This window comes from Diceros bicornis, chromosome 10 (genome assembly GCF_020826845.1).
Source record: "Diceros bicornis minor isolate mBicDic1 chromosome 10, mDicBic1.mat.cur, whole genome shotgun sequence".
Lineage (NCBI taxonomy): Eukaryota > Metazoa > Chordata > Mammalia > Perissodactyla > Rhinocerotidae > Diceros > Diceros bicornis.
Window position 1 is genome coordinate 67,134,928 of NC_080749.1, and position 24,504 is coordinate 67,159,431.

Consider the following 24,504-nt stretch of genomic DNA (forward strand, 5'->3'; position numbering starts at 1 on the left):
ACAAATCATGACATTGCAAATCATGGACTATTCAAAAATAGTATTGGTCAAGTTGGCTATTTTTTAAACAAAGTAAGGTTAGATTTGAAGTTCCAAATATATTAAATAACTAACTAGAAAGACAAACTTAAATACTTGTAGTCATTTAAAATATGAAGAGCAATCTGGTTTTTCATTTAAAAAGTTGAAGCAGTTTAATTATGTTCTAAATTTTTTGTGATTGGTATAGTCCAGACACAAACCAAAGAGAAGGGCTGCCTGATGGGACATTACCAGTGAGAATGGACACCACCCTTGTGCACCCATATGTGGCCATATCTGTTTTCACTAGCTGACATGGAAAAGCCTAAAGATCTATTAACATAAAAGAGCTTGTCACAGACCACTACACAGTGTGGCATGATTTATATAAAGTATAGATATATGAGCATACACGTCTATGCAAATGTATAAAAAGGGAACAAAGGAGTCATAGTCAGTTGGTGATGGAGGTTACTACAGGTGAATAAAATTTGACTGAGGGATACATAAAAAGGGAGCAATAGAAATTAGAAAGTTCTTCTCATGCTTTCATCTATTAGAAGTTTCTTTTTAAATGTTAATATAGTCACAAAATAATTTGGTAGTATGCATGCTATAAACTTGAAGTTATTCTGACTTCTTTTTATTTTCTCAACTTTTATACTGACATCTCTCTCTGGAAAACACTCTTTGGTCAACTGACTTAATGCTGACTGGCTTCATGCTCTTTTTTCTTACCCGTTGATATTGTCACAGTTAAATTTATATTGAAATTTGAAGTAAATTTATTACTGAAATTTTTATTCTAATCTATTTACTGCAGTAGCAGAAACGTCTATTCACTATCTAGTCTTATTACAAACAAACGATGGAGCCATAGAAAATGACATGGTGGTTCAATGTTAAGAATTTTATTTATATCATGAAAGTGAAAACAGAATTTATTTGTACTAATGATTTAAAATTATCCCCCAAAATATTTATTGAGGATTCAAATATTTCAATCTCATGCCAATTATTTCCAAGTACCAAAAGGTTTAAAAATGCACCTAACTTGCATTGGCTTAAAGTCACTTTAAGGAATACCACCAGAAAGCAAAAATATTTGAAAAGCAGATTAAATATTTATAGAAAATTCTCAAAGAATGCCAAAAGGGGATATGAATGGTCATAATTACAGCAAACTTGTATTCTAGCTCACTATCTTTTTCTTATAAATTGTCCTTAGTATTTCTTACCCTTACATCTTTCTCTTTTTCTAAATACTTGAAAAAATCTTCCTCCAACCCAATGTGTGTGGTGCTCACGTGGTTTCAGCCTGTCATCTTTTTATTCCACTGCTACTCTTACTTTTTTCTAAGTGAAGCAATTCTCATTTGTTTTGCTTCTGCACTCAGCAGCTAGGACGAATCTCTTAAACGGAAATCAGATGGTTTCCCTCCTTTGTTAGAAACCCGCCATATAGTTTCGGCCCCCTGACTTCTGAAATTCTTCTCTTCACTCACTCAGCTACTATGTAAAAAGTAGGAACTTTAAAATCTTTTGAAATAACAACTGCCCTTGTTGACAAAAATGGGATTAGCCTAATGATCAACAGCTCAAGTTTGAATCACCCTATAAAATGCCTTCATTAAAAAGTGATTGGTTAAAAATCCAAACCTTTTAACTTATGTTAATCATGACAATAGTCTACTTTATTTTCAGTCTAATAAGAGTCCTGATTGTTCAAAATAGGAATTTCTGTAGCTTTTAGAAAGTATAAAACAAGTCTCCAGTAATTAAAATAAGCCAATCGTACTGATAGTATTAAAAATTCTAGTATACGTTTGTTAACATGTATGTATATATATATATAACAAAATATTTGTCTATATTTTGTTATTTTACGTGTGTGTGAAGTGTTTAAATGAGTCAGTGATATAAATATAAAATTATTTCAACTAGGATGGATTTAATTAAGTTTGTAACCAATGTTTAATCTTTTAAAAAGAATTAGATTTATGTCTTGCCTTATTAGCTGTATAAGTTTAATAAGTTAAATATGAAATAAAGTACAAGTGTTAGTGAGGATTATCCACCGAGTATCTGACCCAAATTTTAATACACACATTTACGCTGTTTGCGTGAATCCTTAAATCTTTCCAAGACTGAAACAAGTTTTGAAAAGAAAGCTGGTAAAGGAAGAAATTCAAATGAGGAACAACACGCTGTGGCAAGACTATTGCTCCTTACTGAGCTCTGTGATTTAGCACTGAATTGGTCCAGATAAAACTGGATATATCTAAATTTTACTGGTGAACAAAGTTTAAACTTAAGCTGGACTCCCCACCTCAAATAATTCATCTAGAAGCAATATATAGGATGAATTAGAAGGAGGAGCATTGAAATCGACAATTTAACAACGTAGTTCATCTCAAATACTTTTTTGAAAAAAATAGGTATAAATTATAAATAGAATTGGCTATGCATTGGAGGTGATGGTAAAGAGATAAGGGTAGAATCCAAGATTTTGAGACAGTTGCTTGAGATAACTGTACTATCCACAGTAGAATTTTTACAGGCTTTCCTTAGAAGATTCTAAAAAGCTATGGGTGGATAGCATCATGATGTTGAGTATGAGTGTGGTTTAGACAACGAAGGTCTCTTTAAACTCTCAGATCCTGATACTATGTTTGTGTCTGATAGTATCTTTCATCTCCATCATATATACTTACAGTCACCATTTTATACATTTTTTCACCTGCACCCATCTTCCCTCTTTCTTAACTTACTATTTTTATTTTATACTTATTACATAATATTTCTAATGAGTTATCTTTTATTATACTTCTCTCTGTATATATCCATCTTCCCTATTTGACTTCTAATATAATTCTAGGGATCATGTAGTATTCACTTTTGTACCCCTAATGTTACCTATAATACTTTGAATTATACATCTTCATCCGTATATTTGAAAAATTGGCAAACTCTCTGAATATTAATATTCTTACTTGTCAAGTTAATTTCCTTCACTTAGAAAACTTTGCTTGACTTTGCTTCAAGTTTCAGCCAAACAGGAATAAAGCAAAAAACGAGAGACACATATACTAAATTCAACTTCTTTTCTTTTAATTTAAGTGCGCTCATTCCAAAAATATTCTATTACTAACAGTAAACCATTAGTAACAGTGTGTTCTGGGAATATTCTAATAGCATAATTTAAAGCTTAAGGGGTAATTTAAACCTTTAGGTGTGAAATATTCTTGGAATATTTTGATAGTGGAATAATCTTGAAACAATTCAATTAAATGATATAATTATATCCTTTGGCCCCTCTACATTTTAAAATACAAATAAAAAAATAATTGAAATTAAAGAAAAAATAATTCAAACCACTAGCCAGACAAGTTTTCAAAAAAAAGGAATAATCTTTGTCATTTTAGCAACTTCTCTGAGTGGCAGAGACATTTAGTGACTTTCAACTATGTCATAGAACATTCTCACAATATTTTTCCAGGAAATCTGCCCTCCACGGAGGTCTTCAGTTGTGAGATACAACACAGAGATGTGGGTAATGGAAAGCGGTGAGCCTGTCCACACTGCAGCACCAACCCTTTCATTAAGTAACTGCGATATTGGCCTCCATTTCTATTTGGACGAGATAGAATTGGATACTTATTCATTCCAAATCAATGACAATTAATGATAATCAGATTCTTTTTTTTTTTTTTTTGTGAGGAGATCAGCCCTGAGCTAACATCCGCCAATTCTCCTCTTTTTTTGCTGAGGAAGACGGCCCTGGGCTAACATCTGTGCCTATCTTCCTCCACTTTATATGGGACGCCGCCACAGCATGGCTTACCAAGCAGGGCGTCGGTGCGCGCCCGGGATCCGAACCAGCGAACCCCGGGCCGCCGCAGCGGAGCGCGCGCACTTAACCGCTTGCGCCACCGGGCCGGCCCCCTAATCAGATTCTTTTTTAAAAATGAGATTTCCATAGATCAGATTAGGCAAGATGATATTTATAATGCTCTTGGTTACTCAGGTAATCAGAATTTATATCAGCAGTAATTAACACAGACACTCTAAAATGGCTCTGCATTATAAGTAAATTGTATGAATTTTTAATCAATGAGGAACAATATTGAGCCTGATTTGATCAATGAGAAGGGAGTATCTGATTTATTTTTTATATTTTAAGGGAGATCTGTGACATGTTTAAATTATACTATTTCTTTGAGGTCATTGTGACAATTACATTGTCTTTTTCTAAAATAAATAAGGAAATTAAAAGCAGTAGCTCTTACCCAGGAGCAATATTTTGATCAAAACTATCGTTACTTCCCGTTCAGATTATATTATGATGGATCTATCTTGTACAAATGTGCAATTTGCCATACTTGAGATAATAATACAAGAACTCCTTAAAAATAAAGAGCAGTTACAAGTTTACTAGTCAATCAATTATAGAGATTAGTGAGAAGTGGACAAAACCCAAGGACCTAAATATAAAGGCCCTTCAGAATATTATACAAAAATTCTTTATAAATAAAATTCTTAATAGTTCTTAAGACTTAAAAATGGGTGTGAACAACAACAAAAACAAAAAGAGCAATCATCTTCTCATGGACATAATTTAGGCAATCACACAGAAGTTTGAGGTCTTTGGAATGTCCGTACGATACAGTGTAAGGCACAGGGAGTGAGCCACAGTTTTCTCACCACTAAAATGAGGAGTTGTACTCTGCAATGACTACCATATTTTTGACTCCACCTTTTATGCTCCTCAAAGATTAAAATAGAAAAAGATAAAAAAATAGAATAGTCCTCCTTTTTCTATTTGTTGGGTAATGTTGATAGCCATTACATGACAATTTTATATTTTAATCTAAAATTGATATAGACTATTTTTCATATTCTTAATCCAAACCACAAATTTCTCTGTCAATATAACATTTCTCTCACATATTGATAGCAAGAAGGCCTAGCTAACATTTTAGAGTGAGAACCAAATTCCATTCAAAAATTTAAGCTATTTGCCTTGACTCCTTTCCTAACACTTTATAAACACTAGCCAAAAGGAAACAAAATGCAATTTAAATTATAAAGGGCAGAGTTTACGTAGTTAGTAATACTCATAGTTTCTCACCTTGGTTTGATTTGCATATGGACTTACACGGCCAATTCTCTCAGCATAGTTGCTGTCATTGACCTGAGACATGTAGTGTGATTCATGGGAATTACATCATCCATCGTCCACATCAGTCTACCTCATTGACATTCTTACCATAACTTCTCTCACTCTAAGCCCACATATTGAACGAGGCAGACAGAAACACTTCTTGTTATCTTAAGTAGAAAGAAATTTACTGGAGAGAATGGAAAAGTGAGGGTGTAGACAGGTCACACAGTAAATGGGAAGTTTAAAGAATTTATTAGAAGAATGGGAAGAATCCCAGGGAATCTCCAGAGGGTTATGCAGCAGGAAATTTAGAAACACACACTCACAGAGCCGAACGTAGCCTGACTACCTTGCCACCACTACCATAGTTATGACCTGCGACACTTCCAACATTAAGTGAACTAGCAGCAGAGAGGGAGAAAGTGGTCTGTTCAGCTTGTAACAGGGGGAAATATGATTCCTAGGAGGAAGATAGGAAGACATTAGGAAGGGAATTAGAAGTTGGACTTCCAGAAAACAACCAAAATCTAGTATATTTAATTTCTATTCCTAGCTCTGGTATACATTTCACAATTTAGGTCAAATGTTTAACCACATTGAATTTTGAGAGTAAAAGTGTTTATCATTTGAATGGCCTAATGTACATGTTTTTTGTTCAGAACAAATTACAAAATCTGAAAATACTGTGTAATATATTTCTATGCATACAGTTGGCTTTCCATATCTGTGGGGGTTCCACATCAGAGGAGTCAATCAACTGCACAGATTGAAAGGCTTATGATGGTTGCATCTGTACTGAACATAGACAGATCTTTTTTCTTGTCCTTATTCCCTAAACAATACAGTATAATAACTATATACATAGCATTTACATTGTATTAGGTATTATAACTAATCTAGAGATGATTTAAAGTATATGGGAGGATATGCATATGTTATATGCAAATACTGTACCATTTTATATATGGGACTGGAGCATGCCCAGATTTTGGTATCCGTGGGGGTCCTGGAAGCCATCTCCTGTGGATACTGAGGGATAACTGTATATGAATTTAACAAACTATTATTTTATAATTGAAAAACTTTTGCCAATAAGAAACATATATTTACATATACTTATAACTTCTTGGATATTTAAAAGCTGATTTCTCTCTAGATAAAACAACTATTACCTGAAAAAGGAAAATGGGGTGGGGCCTAGCTGTCTTAATTGATGCTATTGTGTGCTGTCTTGCTAACAGACAGTAACACAGAGGAAACTGCCAAAAAGTTACTACATAGGACAGGTAAATTTTGGTGAGTTAGAAAAAGCGTTAAGCTATAACCACAGAAGGTTTTCCTAACTGGGCCTTCAGAGAAAGAAACAGAGAAAACTAAATGAGAATATAGTTCATATGAGTAAAGGGCCACTAAATTTTGTGATTGGTTGGTCTTTGAATCAGGACATCTACTTTTCTCCAATTTGGCAATTTTATTCTTATAATGTTATTTCTACTACTCTCTACTAAGAAATTTACTGAATTTTTTGAAGCTCAAAACAGATTACTGGGGATGATTCTAAGTCCATACTTTCCAGATCACCTGGAATCTTACTGACCGTCTTAGTTTGTTGAAATAGCTTTCTTATGGTGCCTATGATGTCTTTTAGCACTTTAAAAATATCTCCAGGGATTTAAGGTAAGGTCTGGGAACTCCCTTCCGTATCCCCTCTGGTAGTAAGGTACTAGACCAGAAGACTTCTCTGTTTGCTAGCCCACATGTCTATAGTTCAGATAATCTCAGAGAATATCTAGAAGGACAATTGTGTGCCTCAGACGTGCCTCTTTGTCTTTGAGGGTTTTGTCTACTTTTTTGCATCTGAAGAAGCAGTCCTTCGAAGGACTCCTTGGCTCTTTCTTAAGGAGTCTGATCATGATTTAGGTAGACTAGCACCCTTTCATTATCTCAGGAATTAGAGAGTCACCCCCACTCTCAGATTGTTCAGGAGCCATTCGTTCCTCAATTTGTTCCTGAATTATTTCTCCTTAGGAAACAAGAGCACACAAACCAATTTGTTTTCATAGCAATGACACAAAAAGGGTGACCACACTCATCCTAATTACATGGGGATACAGACCAAGCTCAGCCAAGTAAAATAAGCCCTGAAATTCACTGCTCTAAGGAATTCCAGGGCTTGACCTTTAAGAAGGTCACTTTCTCTGAACTAATCCATTGACTCAATGATAAAGTTTCCAAATCAGATTTAATGGTTTGTGAAAGGGTAAAAAATTTAATTTTTGGATTAAAAGGAAAGGAAACCAATTAAGAAATATCAAAATCTAGCCATTATGTCTAATTGGAAGACTCTTTAAATTTACACAAAATTATCCCTAATAAGTTATGAACCTATGTCTTTATACCAAAACAATATCTGTGGAGTTTAAATATAATTAAATTCATTATAATTCTTTATTATCCAGTTTTGATTTTTATCTTAATTGCTTTTTATTAAAAGATGGCTTTTTATGAAATGTGTCAAAATATTTGCTATTTATCAGCAAATATTTTCCTTATATTGCCATTATTTTAAGAGATAAAAGTATTAGAAGTATACCTGGATAGCAGCATGTTCCCTGGAAATAAATAGAATCAATTTAAATTTAACACATATTCATATTTGAATATCGTTTCCAAAGCTAAATATTTGGGATGACAGTGTAAGTCACTAACTTTGTTTTAAAACATAGATTTTGATTGGTAGCTTTGTTCATTTTTAAGAGCCAAATTGGTATCTATTGGGGTCCTATGAAATGTAATGCTTTATTTTGAATTGATCATTAAAGATGAAATTGTGGATTTCTGTTCTTCCTGAATGACGTTAGAAATAGCACCAGAAATATTGTGGGAAGACAAGAGATATGAAGTAAAGCTTATGATTTATGTAAGAAAATTATCCAGCTTAATACTATTCCACATTGTTATGCCATTTCATTGATAATTTTATTTAGGAAAAAAGGAGAAAAATCACTTTACTATAAGTAAAAGAGAATTAATTATAACATACTTCTTACCCATCTTGAACTTATGTAATTGAGAGCAATTAAAAAACATTCCAGGGGGCAAGTCCAGTGGTGTAGTGATTAAGTTTGTGTGCTTCGCCTCAGTCACCTGGGTTTCACGGGTTTGGATCCCAGGCAGGGACCTACACACCGCTTGTCAAGCTATGCTGTGGTGGCATCCCACATACAAAATAGAGGAAGACTGGCACAGATGTCAGCTCAAGGGACAATCTTCCTCAAGCAAAAAGAGGAAGAGTGGCAACAGATATTAGCTCAGGGCCAATCTTCCTCACCAAAAGGAAAAAAAAATTAAAAAAAAAATTCCAAATATCTTCAAATTTTATGTTTCAAGAAACTGTGCCAAAGTTCAAGAAAGGGTACATAATTCAAAACACTGATTCCTGAATTCCTGACTCGGGGATTGTATGGCCCCCTTAGTCCACTGGCCTGGATCCCACAGGGTTCTATTATTTCTTCAAATACAGTCTCCTACTACCAAACTTGTGTGTCTGTCCACATTAAAAACATTACTGAGTGTATTATAGGCTTCAAAAATCTCTCATGACATCTGCAGTGAAGCTACACAAGGGCTCATATCAAAACTTGTTTCCAACTTGAAGACAAATCTCCATTTCTAAAAAGATTTATTTCCTCATAAAGGATAACTTGAACTGCCATTTAGCATTTCAGTGAGATTTGTCAAAAGTACTCTTATACTTTTTTGAAATTTTAATTTAGCCTAAATAACTCATTTTATTTACATTTAGTCCACCCTATTAAATTATGTCACAAATAAATTTTTTTGGAATTATTGTTGCTTAGTTAATTTAAGAGTGACCTGATTAATATTTCTATTTTAGAAATATTTGGAGAGATATAGAACACATTGCTAAGTAAATTTATTATGGCTAATAAAAAGTATAATATATTGTATTTTATCATAAGCTATACCTCTAAATATTAGAATAATCAAAATTTTGGAGAGAAATGTGTGTTATTTCCATCCTTAGAAATCATGGAAAAGAGAAGAAAGAAAAGGAAAGAGAAGAGTTTTCTACTTAAAATTATTCGAGAAATAGCAATTATATTTCATCCCATGTCCCAACTAAGATTTCCCAAAGCATTATGTTCAGAAAGAATCTGAGGCCATAACTGGAGTTAACGGGAAGGAAAACACCTTGCTCTCTTAGCACTCTCTGTCCTGGAAAGAAGAGGGTGAAATGGAAGCAAGCAAAGCAGGCGATTTCATCTCTAATTCAGACAATTACTTGCTGAAGAAATAGGGTTGAATCTCTAAATGTTCTACCTGATTCTCAGTTTTATATAACAATTTTGACTAATCTGAGAATTTTGTTAACTGAGAATTCCTTCACAAAAAACATCATGTGTTTCTGGGCAAGTCAAGCATCATATACCTTAATTAGTGTAGCTGAACATAATAAAATATAGACCATTCCATATGTAGCATTTTATAATAGCATTTCTTAAGTGTATATGAAGAACATTCATTCTACAGGAAGTTCAAAAAATATGCAAAAAAAAAAAAATATGCATTGCTGCAGATTCTCTTAGTCCCACTTCTTACCCCAGACATGGTGCTGTCATGACCACCTATGAACAGGTTTCAACCAGCTTCATTCAGCTCTACTCAGATAGTACCTTGCTTTGACCCTATACAGTGAACTTCTCACTTCCCTACACAAGACTTTGCCTACAAAAAAAGTACAGAGGAGTTAATGTCTGCAGAGCCACCACTGGACAATGGCCTATGGAAACCCCCAGGCAAACAGACATGAGATGCATTTCACAAGGCTCCTCAGAATGTCCTGTTGTGATTGAGCACCAGTCTCCTGTGATACCTTTGTATTTCTTTTCCTTTTCCCCTTGTTCCACTCCCTGTGTCCTTCAGTCTTCTCAGGCTCTGTCTTCAGAAGGATCAAGATTACACTAGTTGGACTGAGGAGCGGTGCTAAAAATTGAATCCCCAGGATGGGATTTTGGAGCTAGATCATTGATAGGTCCTTAGGCAATGAGGATCCCATCTCTGATGTAGACCCACGGTTTTAACCTCTGACATGCAGTAGCATCACAATTATTAAGATTCTCACTTATGGTGAGATGAAGCACCCATGCAAGATGAACTGGTAAGGTATATAGTACCTTTGGCATGTAAACAGTATGGAGATAACAGTAATTAAAAATTTTTAGCTGCTGTAGAATTTTGAAAAAAGAAAATGGCAGGTGCAGATCAATTACTATCAACTCAAGGAACATTGTGAAAGATAAAGTTTCTACAGCGATGGTGATATCTAGAGAGACCTTAGGTCACAGGTCAGACTATGCTGAAAATCAGGCCTACATTCTAAGTATAAGGGGGGGGGCGAGCTACAAAGGATACGAGATTCATTTCCTTAACAAATTTCCAATTTTAAAGTCAATGCTTAGTAGGAAAAGAGTAAGACCTTGAAATCTGGGGTGGAGACTTTGGGTGGACAATCCTGAAAAAGTCAAAACTGCGTATTTCACTGAACCCCTGACTTGCTGGGCTTTCAGAAGCAGCTTCCCACCCTACCAGAGGACAACAGTCTCTTTTGTTTGGAGACATTGCAGACGCCTCACCTGAAGCAGATTCCTCACACGTTGCTGCTTATCCTCCTCAGTATTTGTCTTTCCACATCACTCATTGTCTGTATACCATTAAACAAGATCAGCATCAGCAAACCGGAGGAGAAAGATGTGGGTCTAAGTCCAGATGAAAATAGCAAACTGCCCAAAGGAACTGTAGGACCTAGCTAATGTGTATAGACAAGAGCTAGAGGAAATACATTTGACCAGAGGAGGAAGAATGTAAGACGGGAAAGGGAAGAATTTAATAACCTGAGAACACTCACCCTTGATTCAGAGTTCAATAACCTGGCAGGGACACCTGGAACCAATTATAATACCATGCTGGGCTAATCCTTTTGAAGTTTGTACACAATGATAGCTTACAGTAAATGAGGTGAAGATTCGAGAACTGCCTTGGTAGGATATTGAAGAAAAAGTCAGAAAGCTCAGAGAGGTGAAAAAGTTAAGATACATGGCAGTTAAGAACTGCCTTGGTAGGATATTGAAGAAAAAGTCAGAAAGCTCAGAGAGGTGAAAAAGTTAAGATACATTGTTATATAAAACCAGAAAACCTACCACCTCACCATCTACTTCTTTTCCTCAGGAGTATCTATAGCATGTTGCCTTTTAAGGCAATAAGGAATGCCTTGGTGGTGTTGGGGATGCAGTAGAGGAGATGCAGAGGCATCTTTATGAAGCTCAGTGATGGATTCCTGTGCAGGCTGGTGTGAGCATATAGGACTGGGCATTACTTCCACAGAATTCTGGAATATCAGAGGCCAGGTGGCAGTACTTAACCAACAAAGGCAAGGTGGATGTAATTACTATAATGGGCAGCAAGATCAGAGTAGCAATCAGGGTGCCTTGACCCTCAAGGATTTGTGGGATGATTGAGAGATTGTTCCAAGTACAGCTGATAGGGTGTTATGTAACTTGCATAACAACAACAAAAAAAGAGTGCTGGCAAGCAGAAGGCTGGTGCAGCCACCAAAATGGAAAGTTACAGTTTTGTATCCAAGTTCTAGATATAAGTCACTGCACAGATCCAATGTCTACTAATTGAAGGAATGCAGGTTCCCCTTGAGGAAGAACACAGAAATACCACTATTAGAATATAAGATAAACATCCCCCTAGTCTTTCCCCAAAGAGATCTGTGACCATTTTCCATTTGCTGAGGAAAGGAGAATATCCCTACTTTTTGAAGGCTCTTGGATATAGAAGATGACACCAGTGACAGGGAATCCAAAATGCTACTTTGGAATCCTGTTTGAGTGGGAGTGATAGAAGCCAGCTGATAAATGATGTCCTAATCCAAGATCAACTCACATAAAATGCAACATCTTCAGATTTACCCAGTTATCATTGCTCTGGTCTCTGAATTCATACATTGTAGCAGTTGGTCGAAGCTTCCTTCACATTGTTTCTCTGAATTGTGGAGTAAAAGCTGTTAAGGTAGAAGAGGCTATACGAAAGTCCTTAAAACTGCCTCACCTCCCCTGGACACCAGTATCATTAAAATGAAGCAACACTGTATCCCAGATGAAATGGGAGAAATTAGTGCCACCTTCAAAGTTTTAATGAATGCAAGGGTAAAGGTGCCAATCATATCCCATTTGATTCCTGTTGACCTCAGCAACATGCAAATGGATTATGAGGGATAATGGTGGGTTTCTATAAATTAACTTAGTGGTAGCTTCAAGCTCCGTTGACAAGCATATCCAATAAAAGAGATCAACATGGCTCGGGAACTTGGTATGCAGCTATTAATGTGAAGAGTACATTCATCAAAAGCAGTTCAATTTCTACAGGAAAGACAGAAGTATACATTAAGTGTCATGAGACAACTTAACTCCCCTGCTGTGTCCCAATATAGTGCACAGAGGACATAACAGTTTTGATATTCTGTGGAATATCACACTAGTCCTCCATTGAATGGAGTGACTCTATTAATATCAAATACAATAACTCTTAAACATAGAGCATTACAAAACATAAAGAGGGATTCTTCATAATAATAATGGAATTAATACATTAAAAAACATAAAAATAAATACGAATGGACCTAAAAACAGAGTTTAAAATATATACAAAAACAGAATAATAAGGATAAAAGGACAACTTCACAATCATAGTTGGAGATTTTAGATAGCCCTCTTAGTAATTGATGTCACAGTTACACCAAAAAATAAATAAAGACAATATGAACAAGACCATCAATCATCTTGACTTGACAGATATTTATAGAGCACTAAGCACTAAGCACAATAGAAGAATACACACTCTTTCCTGTGAACACAGCATGTTGGGCCATAAAACAAGTTTTAGAAAACTTCAATTGATTGAAATCACGCAGAATACATTTTAAGACCACAATCAAATTAAAGTAGAAAAAATAACAGTAAAATATTGGTAGATTCCCCCAATATTTGAAAATTAATATTGTATAGTAAATGTATATTACTATACTTTTCTAAACAATCCAGATCTCAAAGAAGAAATCTGAAGGAATATTAGGAAATATTTCTAACAAATGATAATAAAATACAACATGACAAAAGTTGTTGGATGCAGCTAAAGCAGTACTTAGAGGGAGATATAGACAAGTTACAAAAAGAAAAATTAGAAAAAAAATAGAAAAGTATAAAGTTCTAAAATCAATGACCACCAAAAGAAACTAGAAAAAGAAGAAGGAAGGAAAAATGAATGTTAGATCGGATAATAAAATATGCGATGCATAAAAAAAGATAATTAACAAAGCAAATATTTGGTTCTTTGAAAAGATGAATAAAACTATTAAAACATCTATTAGTCTGATCAAAAAATAGAGCGAGAGAAACTTAAGAATATCAAAATAAACAGAGAGATATACCTTGTTCATGTGTTGGAAGAATCATTATTTTTAAAATGAAAATTCTGTATAAATTGGTCTGTAGATTTAATGTAACCTCAAAGTCCCAGTATGCTTTTTTTTTTTTTGCAGAATTTGAGAAGCTGATTCTAAAATTAATGTGTAAATAAAAAAGACCTAGAATATCTAAGTCAACTTTAATAAAGTAAAACATATTTGGAAGACTTACACTACTTGACTCTGAGACAAAATAAAACTACAATAATCAAAACAATGTAGTATGGTATAATGATCAAAAGATAGATTAATGAGATAGAACAGAGAAACCAGAAATAGACCCATATGGTTATTTGATTGTCAACAAAGTGCAAAAATATTCCAATGGGAAAATGAAATTCTATTCAACAAATGAAATTGAACATCCACATAGAAGAGAAGTGAATTATGACCCATATCTTACACAATACACAAAAAGTAAGTTAAAAAGGCTCATAGATTTAAATATCGTTATTAAAAATATAAAGTTATTAGAAGAATACATATAAACTATTTTCACAACTTGGATCCCAGAAAGTAATAACAGTAAAAGAAAAAAAGATGCATTAGACTTCACCAAAATTAAAATCATCTGCTCCTCAAAACACATCATTAAGAAAATGAATAGGCAAACCACAGATGGGGGAAAATATATATAATATGTATATTTAAGAAGAAACTGATATTCACAATATATCAAGAACTCCCACAATCAGTGATAAAAGGACAAACACCTCATAAATATGGGTAAATGACATGAACAAACACTTCACAAAGGAATGTATACAACTGGCCACTATTCACATAAAAAGTACTTCACTAGGTTTTGGGAACACACATTTTCAATCCAAAATGTGATACCATTACACGACCACCAGGCTAATTGAGAGGTCAGTGGTCTTTAGTAATGAGGAATGAGGACAGTAATAAGCATAATCATAGCCTGAAAGAGCAAGGGACTTTTTCTCAAGGATAGGAAGAACAACGTCTAGAAAGAGCCGTGGGGAGCTAGAAGATAGCAACCGCATTTCCAGATTCTGAGTTACATGGTAAGTGAAAATGAAAGAGGTACAAGTTGAAGATATAAAGGAGTTTGCTGATCATTGAACAGTGGTTTTAGAGGGTATTAGGGTTTAGTGGAGATTTCAAAGAGGTTGTTTCAGAACACAGAGCACCATGGATGGGTATGACGTTGCTGTGGTGAATAGATGACCAGAAGGGTCTTGGATGAGAGACATGGAAAGCTTAGGGTTATCTCTAAGACCGTGTGCATGGTCCCCCAGTGCCATGCAGGTAGGGTTGTAGAGAGGCCCAGTAATGGCAATGAATTTCTCAAGAATGAACAAGAATTACTTTTACGTATCCACTGTTGGGTCAAAAAATGATAGCCATTTGTTGCTAAATTAAACTAATCATTAAAAATTTTTCAAAAATTTAAAGGAACAAATTTGGAAAATAAATCAATCAACATAAATAATCCAAGTTGGCAATCATAAAATGCCTCTAATTTTGAAGATTAACTTCAGAAAAAATCATATTTTACTACATATTTCAAGTACAAATGCAATGTTTGCACTATATTTATTATTAAACATTTTTCTATTTCTCTCTTAGTTGAGTAAAATATTCTGGTCTCAACATAAATACATCAAGTAAAATGTGGTAACATGTCAAAACATGGAATTTGTAATATAATTGCAAGAGCTAACACATAGATTACTATAATAGCTCCATAGATTTGACTTTAAAATAACACATCATAAGAAATTCCATTTAGCTTAATTTTATTTAAATCAAAATCAAGCAATACATCATAATTTCTCTCTCATGCTTCAACATTCTTTATGATTTCCCTAAGACACTAAATTTACTAAGATGCCTTTTGCATTATTGATGTTAATAATAAGATGTATTGGTCTCTTTTATAGGAAATTGAATAAGCATGATCTTTTATTTTCTGGTAAGGCAAACTGATGTTATCACAGAATTATTTTACCGTTAACTGTAATATTCCCTATGAGTTTGAAGTTTATTCCTTTATGTGTTTTAATTTAATAATTTTGAAAAGCAAATGTAAGGTTAGTTAAAATTAGGGTGAACATATGTCCTAGTTTGCTGAGACAGTCCTGGTTTATGCCTATTTCCCCAGGGTTCCATGTGGTTAGTGCCTTCTTTCACTCTAAATGTGTCCAAGTTTGTATGATAAATTATCATCTTAGGTAAAATACTAAGGAAAGCTAAGCTTCTTAGGAGATACCAAGAGATGTGTACGGACTTTTGAAATAAATAAATGGGGAGCCTTTTCCAAAGATGCACCTGCGTCCTTTCTCTTACGTTTCTGCCTCAAACATGCACACATGTCGAAACGGCTTCATTGTCACAATCACAAAAGGCTCGGCTCAGTGGGAGGAGAGGAGACCGAAAACCTCTTGGGAAAATGATGTGAAGAAGGGAAATGAAGGTCCCTGAGCAAGATCTCAAGGAAGAGGGGCAAAGATACTCAGAGGCAAAAATGCTCCATGTATCAGAAAGATGTGCAAAGTGCGTGCCACAAGTAGTGAGGTAACAAACATGCCTGCGTTCTTTCCTTGTCTAGGAGAGAATGGAAATTTTTTTAACCGTTTGCAATCACAGTTCAATTTCTTCTTAAGGAGTTATTTTGGTTATTGTACTATAGCAAAGGATAAAGTTGGGGCTGGCCTGGTGGCGCAAGCGGTTAAGTGCACGCACTCTGCTGCGGCAGCCCGGGGTTCGCCGGTTCGGATCCCGGGCGCTCACCGACACACTGCTTGGCAAGCCATGCTGTGGCGGCGTCCCATATAAAGTGGAGGAAGATGGGCACGGATGTTAGCCCAGGGCCAGTCTTCCTCAGAAAAAAAAGAGGATGATTGGCAGATGTTAGCACAGGGCTGATCTCCTCACAAAAGAAAAAAAAAAAGAAAAGGATAAAGTTGTCTGCATAATAATCAATTACCTTCTATGCAAATAATAATTTTACCTCAAGATTTCAAACAAAGTGTCACTCCTCAGGTTTAATTGTACTACATTAATGGAACTATCCCTAAAATGTAATTTTTAAGACTGTATCATACAAATAATTACTGCATACAGATTAACCTAACCCAGACATAAAAATGATATTTTTATTGACCCACTATGTTTCTTTACCTGAGAAGATATTATAACCACTCTAGAGAAAAAATAAATTATCTTTGAGTCAGTCCCGTGTCCTAGTGGTTAAGTTCAGCACGTTTTACTTTGGCAGCCCAGTTCAGTTCCCAGGCATGGACCTACACCGCTCGTCTGTCAGTGACTATGCTATGGCAGTGGTTCACATACAAAAAGAGGAAGATTGGCAATGGATGTTAGCTCAGGGCAAATCTTCCTCAGTAAAAAAAGAAATTACCTTTGAAAAAGATATTTGAGTAGCTCACATCTATAATCATAATACATTTCAGTACTATGAATCTGTGAGGCTCCCAAACATTTCATTTATTTACCATTATTCCAAATAAAATAAGAATATTATATGTATACATATATGCATTTTGTAACAAGTATGTTTAAAAAAGTATGTCTATTTTCAAAATGAGTGAAATATGCTTTATAAATAATATTCTGATGATTATGTGCATCTTCTCTGAGGTGTCTTCAACCTATGTCAGCTGAGAGCTGACACAATGCAGAGTGTATATTTCTGTCTTGTGCCACTATTAAGCTTAATTTGGGAAATTGCTTTTGTCCTTTTCCCCTCAAACTTGTCTTTTTATGTATTTTGAAAGAACATTAATATAATCAGTGCATTCTGTAGAAATACATGACTATCAGCCATCCACCGCTCCTAACTCAGATATATTAATATTCAGACCAAGAAATCCATTTGCAAAATGACTGGTCAAAAAAAATTATCATTTCCCATTGTGATTTGTGTTCATCATTCTCCTCTTCTTTACAGTCTATGGCATTACTTTACTTTTTGTTCTCCATAAAATGTATGTTTTCATTATTTTTAGAAAGTCAAAATATAAACAGGACTAAAGATTTTTCTTGCATGTGTGCCTTTGTTCCCAGCAGTGCTCACACCAATATGAAGCTAAGGTGTCATGCTTCCATCATCTCATTTAGTTCTCACCACAGTACTGGTTAGCATTATTTTCTTCATACTTGCAAATAAGAAATTAGAGGTTTCAAAGGATGAAATAACTCACCCAGAGTCATATATCTAGGGAACAGCAAAACTGGAATTCAAACTAGTACTTACTTTTACATCAGTATGTTCTTTGTAGCATTTGAGGTGCGGGGGTAGGGGTGATAGTGGGAAACCAGAAACAATTTAAATGACTATAAGGAACCGATTAAGTAAATTACTATTGGGTGTTAATAGAATGAAGGGCTATACAGAAGTTAAATTGAAATTTGACAAAAAAAATATGACAAGAAGATAATACCATAAGCTGATAACATTGATTATTTCTAGAAAGAGTTTTGGGTCAACCTGGAAATGACAGGAAAAGAGGAACTTATATGTGAATGTGTCTTTTTATATATGCATTATTCTTATAATCTGCGTATTTATTATTTTTATTATAATACATGTAGTATTTTTATAATACAAGTCATTTTTATGTTTCAGTATTAAAAAGGGAAAAGAAAAATTCTACGCGTTCAAAACTGTCTGCATCATGACCTTTGCTCTTTCCATTAAAACACAATGCATCTAAATGCTGTTCTTCCTCTTGGTGATCTATAAACAGTTCGTACAAGGAAAGAAAAATGGTTCTGCTAATTTAGGCTGACAACTGGCTCTAAGTATGACAGCACTCAGGCTGGCCAATGGACTTTCCTGACAACATATTAGCAAATGGAAATTGGTTCTTTTGCAGTACAGGTGACTCATTCCTACAACTTAGTCCTAGCATCCCCCGTGATTGAACCACCCTAATAAGAGGAACATGTGTTTTCTTCACTTGAAGTTAGTGACTCCAAATAATTAAAAGCTGTGAAATTAAAAATCGATCATTATGATTTCTATGATATTCTTGTCTATTTCATGTTAGTTGCTGTGGTTAGGATAGATAGCCCCTTATGTCCAGTGAGAAAGATTTAAACAGTATAGGCTATTTTCCTCACTTTAGACTCTACACAGTTAAATTACTGAAAGCAGACTGCATTGCATCCTGTTTCCAATTCCAAGTAAATACTCGGTGCTGTGACATGGTAATCGTGTCGGCAATTCAACTTGCTTTGAAGTTGATCTGGTATTTGGTTCAGAGAAGATCAATTCAGGCACAAGCTGAATATTTCTAGGCACAGAAGAGACAAACTAACTTATCAGAGAAGGAATTTAAGTCTAATGTGAACAAAAAAAATTATAGCTCTTAGGTAATTGTATAGTACTGCTGGTGATTTTCCAAAATGACTTTGTTCTAATCATAGAAAAGCAAAATAATACATCCAGGTATAATTTAAATCTAGGACATTAGTATTCAAAATAACATCTTACAAATTGCATTGTGCTAGTTGTGATCAGACCATGAATTAGGTTTCCTGCTGGTTTCTTACCTATGTTACATCCAGTTATAAGCAAACTTGCTTCAAGTCCCCAGGAAGAGAGCAGGCACAATGGCCCAGAAATATTCTTTTCACAGATCTGCTTTCCTACCTGAGAAGACGCTGGGCTACATAGAAACATAAAGAACACTTTTTCTCACTAAACCCTTTGAGTGTAGCAGCTCTGAGAGGTTTTCCTTTTCTTTCTCCTTACCCCTGTGCAGAAGTCCATCAAGTGTCTATCACACCATCACAACCACCAGAGACGGGAAAAGGAAGGACAAGACAGAAGAGGAGAATTTTCGCATTTTATTACGTCTCCACTATAGTTAGGAATCTCGACTCATTTTAAGAGAGACATGAAGTTTTTTTAATAGTAATTGTTACCAAATGTGCTCTATTTAACCAGATATCTGGTTCTTTTAACAATTCTGTCCAGTTCCAAAACTTTACAGTCAAATTCTGTAGAAAAACAGTCTCTTTTCACTTAAATATTAGTCCTGTTCATTTTAAGGTGTAATCTCATTTAATTGAAGTGTCATCTACTAGTCAGAGAACTAGATTGGTGACTGGTGTATGAGGTAGAGGCAAGGAGAGCTGGGGTTTGCTATGTCCTATTTCCCTGTACTTATCCCCTGGTGTTGGAGGTGAAAGGAAAATAGGTTTTGATTTTCATCATGCCTATGGCAGGTTGCAGTCCCTTTTCTTTTGGTTACCGCTACTGCTAATCTAGCTCATTGTCTATAGGCTCAGTGTGGGCAGATGGATGGTCACATGAACGGGCAAAAACAAAGAACTGTCATCCTTAACCAGCCATTGTGAATGCTGGTGATATTCATTTATCTGGCCCCTCCCGGCTTTGAACCTAAGTGTCGTTCATTGGATATGTAGGCTTCTTTTCCAAAACTATGAAAACCTCTGGCTGGCATGATAATATTCCTGTTATCGTGGTTCCCAGATCTGGGCACTGCAGGCACAGGAGAAGGAGTTTTATTTGAGGTCGTCCTTGCCCCAGTGGACCTTGTGATTCCACCACACTAGCCTCTCCAAGCTCTTTGGCCTTCTGATAGAACCAAATCAAGTCAACAATCTTGGGTTAAGCTGACACTCAGGTCTACAATAAAGAGCATTGTCTCCCGCCTTACCAACACATCCTGCCTTTTTGAGTAATTCTCTTACACAACCTTCTCTTGGCTTTAGGAGGGGAAACGAGTGGAGATAATTTCTTTTATATATATACAAATATACATATATATAAACAATACAGGCTCCAATAAAGCAACCACCTTCTCTCTCCAATTTTCCTATCATATCTCTTCATGGTAAAAGCCATCAAGGAGTCCTGCATATTTTTCTTGCCTTTTACAACTCCTGACAAAAGCATTAAACATTTTCTTCCTCTACCTCTTTTATTTTAAACGTCTGTTATGATTTAATTTTCTTGGGTTTATATATTTTTCTATGTATGTAAACACATAATGATGAATATATTTTAATAATAAAATGCTATTGAACTATAACACTGTTTCTTAGTCTCTTTTTCCATTTAACCACAACTCTTGAGCACTTTCTCTGTGCCCAGTACTGTCCTAAGCACTTCACATGGATTGACTCATAGAATCTTCCCATCATCTTCATTCCAAATAACTATATATATATATATATATATATTTTAATATCCCTTGTGCCTCTTTTTTCTTGCTGGGAAAGATTCACTCTAAGCTAACATCTGTTGCCAATCTTTCTCTCTCTCTCTCTTTTTTTTCTCCCCAGAGCCCCGATACATAGTTGTATGTTTTAGTTGTAAGTCCTTCTAGTTCTTCGGTGTGAGCCGCCATCACAGCATGGCTGCTGACAAACAAGTGGTGTGCTTCCACACCTGGGAACTGAACCGGGCCTCGAAAGAAGAGCACACCTAGCTTGAACCTCTAGGCCATCAGGGCTGGCTCTCCACGTAACTTTATATAGGTTTATGTCATCATTTTCCATGGCATTCTAATGTATAGAGTCCTCATAATTTATTTAGTCATTTCTTTATTGATAGATTTGTAGGTTGTTTCCACATTTTTATTATTATAAATGTAACAAAATGACCCCAGATGAGCTTAGATCTTGCAGTATATTGTGATCAGTTTACTGAGGCCAGAGAATCAGACTCTACCCTTGTAGGTGGGGGAGGGGTGCTCCTGCAGTGACTGGGTATTTCCACTGTCAGATAATGTCCTGCGGCAGGAAGTAAGAATGGAGAGGGGCCTTAAATGAAGGCAGTGGAAGAACTTCCCCTCTCTGGAGCTGGTGGTTGGGTCAGTTGGGCATGGCTTTGCCATAAGGAGAGGCCTGGGGCACTTCTGGAGGGAGGGGATGAGCTGCACCTGGCAAAATGGAAGCAGGTTCTTCCCAGTGAGCAACCTTGGGTTGGGGCTGGGCCTACGCAATGGCTGTTATTGATTTAATTTCTTTACAAGAAGATTTGAGAGCATGTAAATAAAAATGTAAAGCTTTTTGAGTCTGGAATTCTGTCTCATATGTAAACCAGAGAAATAACCTTATGACAGTGGAGAGTCTGCTACAGATTAAAGTCGGAGCATAAGTGATTTATGTCCTCTCAAGGAGCATGTGAGATGATGAATTTCCAGAACACTGAGAGATCCAGGTGACCACTCATTGCTCACTTAGCATTCCATAGGCACAGATTTACCTTGAGCAGAAGCAATATTTTAGGGATATAATAAAACCATTTTTAGACCCTGATTTGCTTCAAGTCTTCAATTTAGACACCACCATAATCAAATTTGCTCTGTTCCATGAAAGTTGAAGTATGGAAGTTGCTGTTAATATTTAAGTCATAGTTGTAAAAACAAACTTTAAATATAAATCATATAAGTGGATCACATTCCCTTAATAAATCACTTACTCATTTTAGTTGATGTCTCAATTTCTCAGTGCCTAAGTGAGTAAACTTTAAGATTGTGCTTTTCTTGCAAATTACTACAGTACTGTGAGCTCTTTGAGGGGAGGGGCAATGTATATTTCATCATTATATTCCCACAGGTGAGCATAATTCTTGGTACAAAATAGTCATGCAATAAGTAATCAATAAGTTTAAGTGTTTTAGTTGTAAACTCAGACGTCATCAATGGTAATAGGTGTCTTGAGCACAAGAATAAATACACGACACAAGAAAATATTTATTTTCAGTATTAGATTTAAATATTTTTGTGATTGTTAAACTGCAATTAATCATAACTTGAGGATAATAGCATCAACATCAACAATCAAGCTTATTTTATTTATTTATTTATTATTTTTTATTGAGATATAATTGACATGTAACATTCTTTGTTGATAAAAAAGATAACTAGATTCCCCTTTCCATATCAAATCTATGTCAGCAAGTGAACTGAGCATTTTTACCTAATTATCTCATTTATTCCTCAACCACATATACAAAGTAAGATTTATCCTTTTTTTAAAAAAATATGAAAAGGGTAACTAGTACAACATCGCAAAGCTAGGGCTAAGTGATAGAGTTGGAAATTAAATTCAGGCATCTCTATCTACAAAACCCCTACTTTTAACCAATACACTTCATGGCCTGGATAAAGCTTAAACTATGGCTAAATTGTCTAAAAGAATCTCACAAGATGAAATATATAATTTTAGAATGGAATTATAATTGAAAATTGTATCAGATATTATGATCAATATTTGAAGATTTAAAAAATAGGAATAACTGGTACTCTAATGTCACAGAGGTGTTCAAAGAATAGGATAAGAAAAAATTTAAGAGCACATCATATTTTGTCTAGTTTTGGATCACATTGTTAAAAAAATAAGCATTTTAGTAGCTTGATTTGACATGAATAAACATTTTCCTTTCATCTCACGTATACTATTAAGAACCTATATTCATTAGTTTCAAAATGATTTTTTAAATTAACCCGAGAGATCAAAGTTGTCCATAATCATCATTCACTTTACACTTTCAAGTGGAAATAATTTGGAAAATTCTGACTTTGAGATGGGTACCCACAGTCCTCACTCTTGGTCATAATATTATGCAATGTTTATGCTAATTAAATCTCCCAAAGAATCAAGATAGAAAATAATTTCAAATCCTAATTTTTATTCAGTATTACTGTATAATCTTCATGCTATATGCCAGAAATCAAGACAGCTTATTCATAGGTGAATTTATGTAAATATGTAGCAGAAGAAGGTCATGCCGATCACATTCCCACACCACTAGTCGTCTTATGCACTAATCACAACTTACTTCAAGTTATGGATTCACTCTTTCGTTTAATTCTGAGAGACAGAAATTTAAAAATTTCTTTAAAGAAAATCCAGCTGTGAGTCTTTGAATAAAAGTGAGGTAAATTCAGAAAATGTTATTTTCCGTTGAGAAATTTCATACAGATGTTGTATTAGAGTGTCTTTAATAGTGCATTTATCTGAAAGTTCCTTTTTATAGATTTCTACCATTAAAATGACAAAAATGACCAATTATTTGGCTTTAAGCTGGAATGTTGGTTTTGGAGTTTTTAAATATGCTGGAGATATTTTTATTCTAAACTCACATTGATATAAAAATTAGATTTTTATATTACTGATGTTATATCAGTTTAATTTGACAATCTTTCGTTTTCAGGGTCTAAAGAAATAGACTTCTCATGACAAAGAAAATTAAAGCTGATAGTTGTAATATATTGTATTATGTTGTGTTATGCTATTATGCTATTTTATGTTGATTATGTATGCTATAAAAAATAAACTCACATATTTGATGAAAATTAGCTAATATACCAGAAAATTATCTTATAGAATACAAGTATTTATTTTAAAATTTAAAATTACTGATATAAATCATTGACATGAAATATTTATAATACGATATTTTTCTCTAATTATTATTATTGTTTAATATTATTCTGATTGTTTTTACAAGTATTAGAAGACCATTTGTGTCTATATTTACTTTAATTCCCTGTGTTAGTTTCAAAAGCCTTTCTAAACTACCTCTTGGACTCAAATTTAGCATGAAAAACTACGTGGCTGCTTATCTTAGCATCCCATGGTTTACCTTTTTTTTTTTTTTAAACAATAACTTTATAGACTCTTAGAACTAACTGCAAACATAGTTTTTGTCATTTTTATTTCTACAGGAAATATTTATTAAAAAGAATCTTTTACCCTAATAGCTAGGTTTTTTCTTCTCATTAGCAATATAAACATTGCA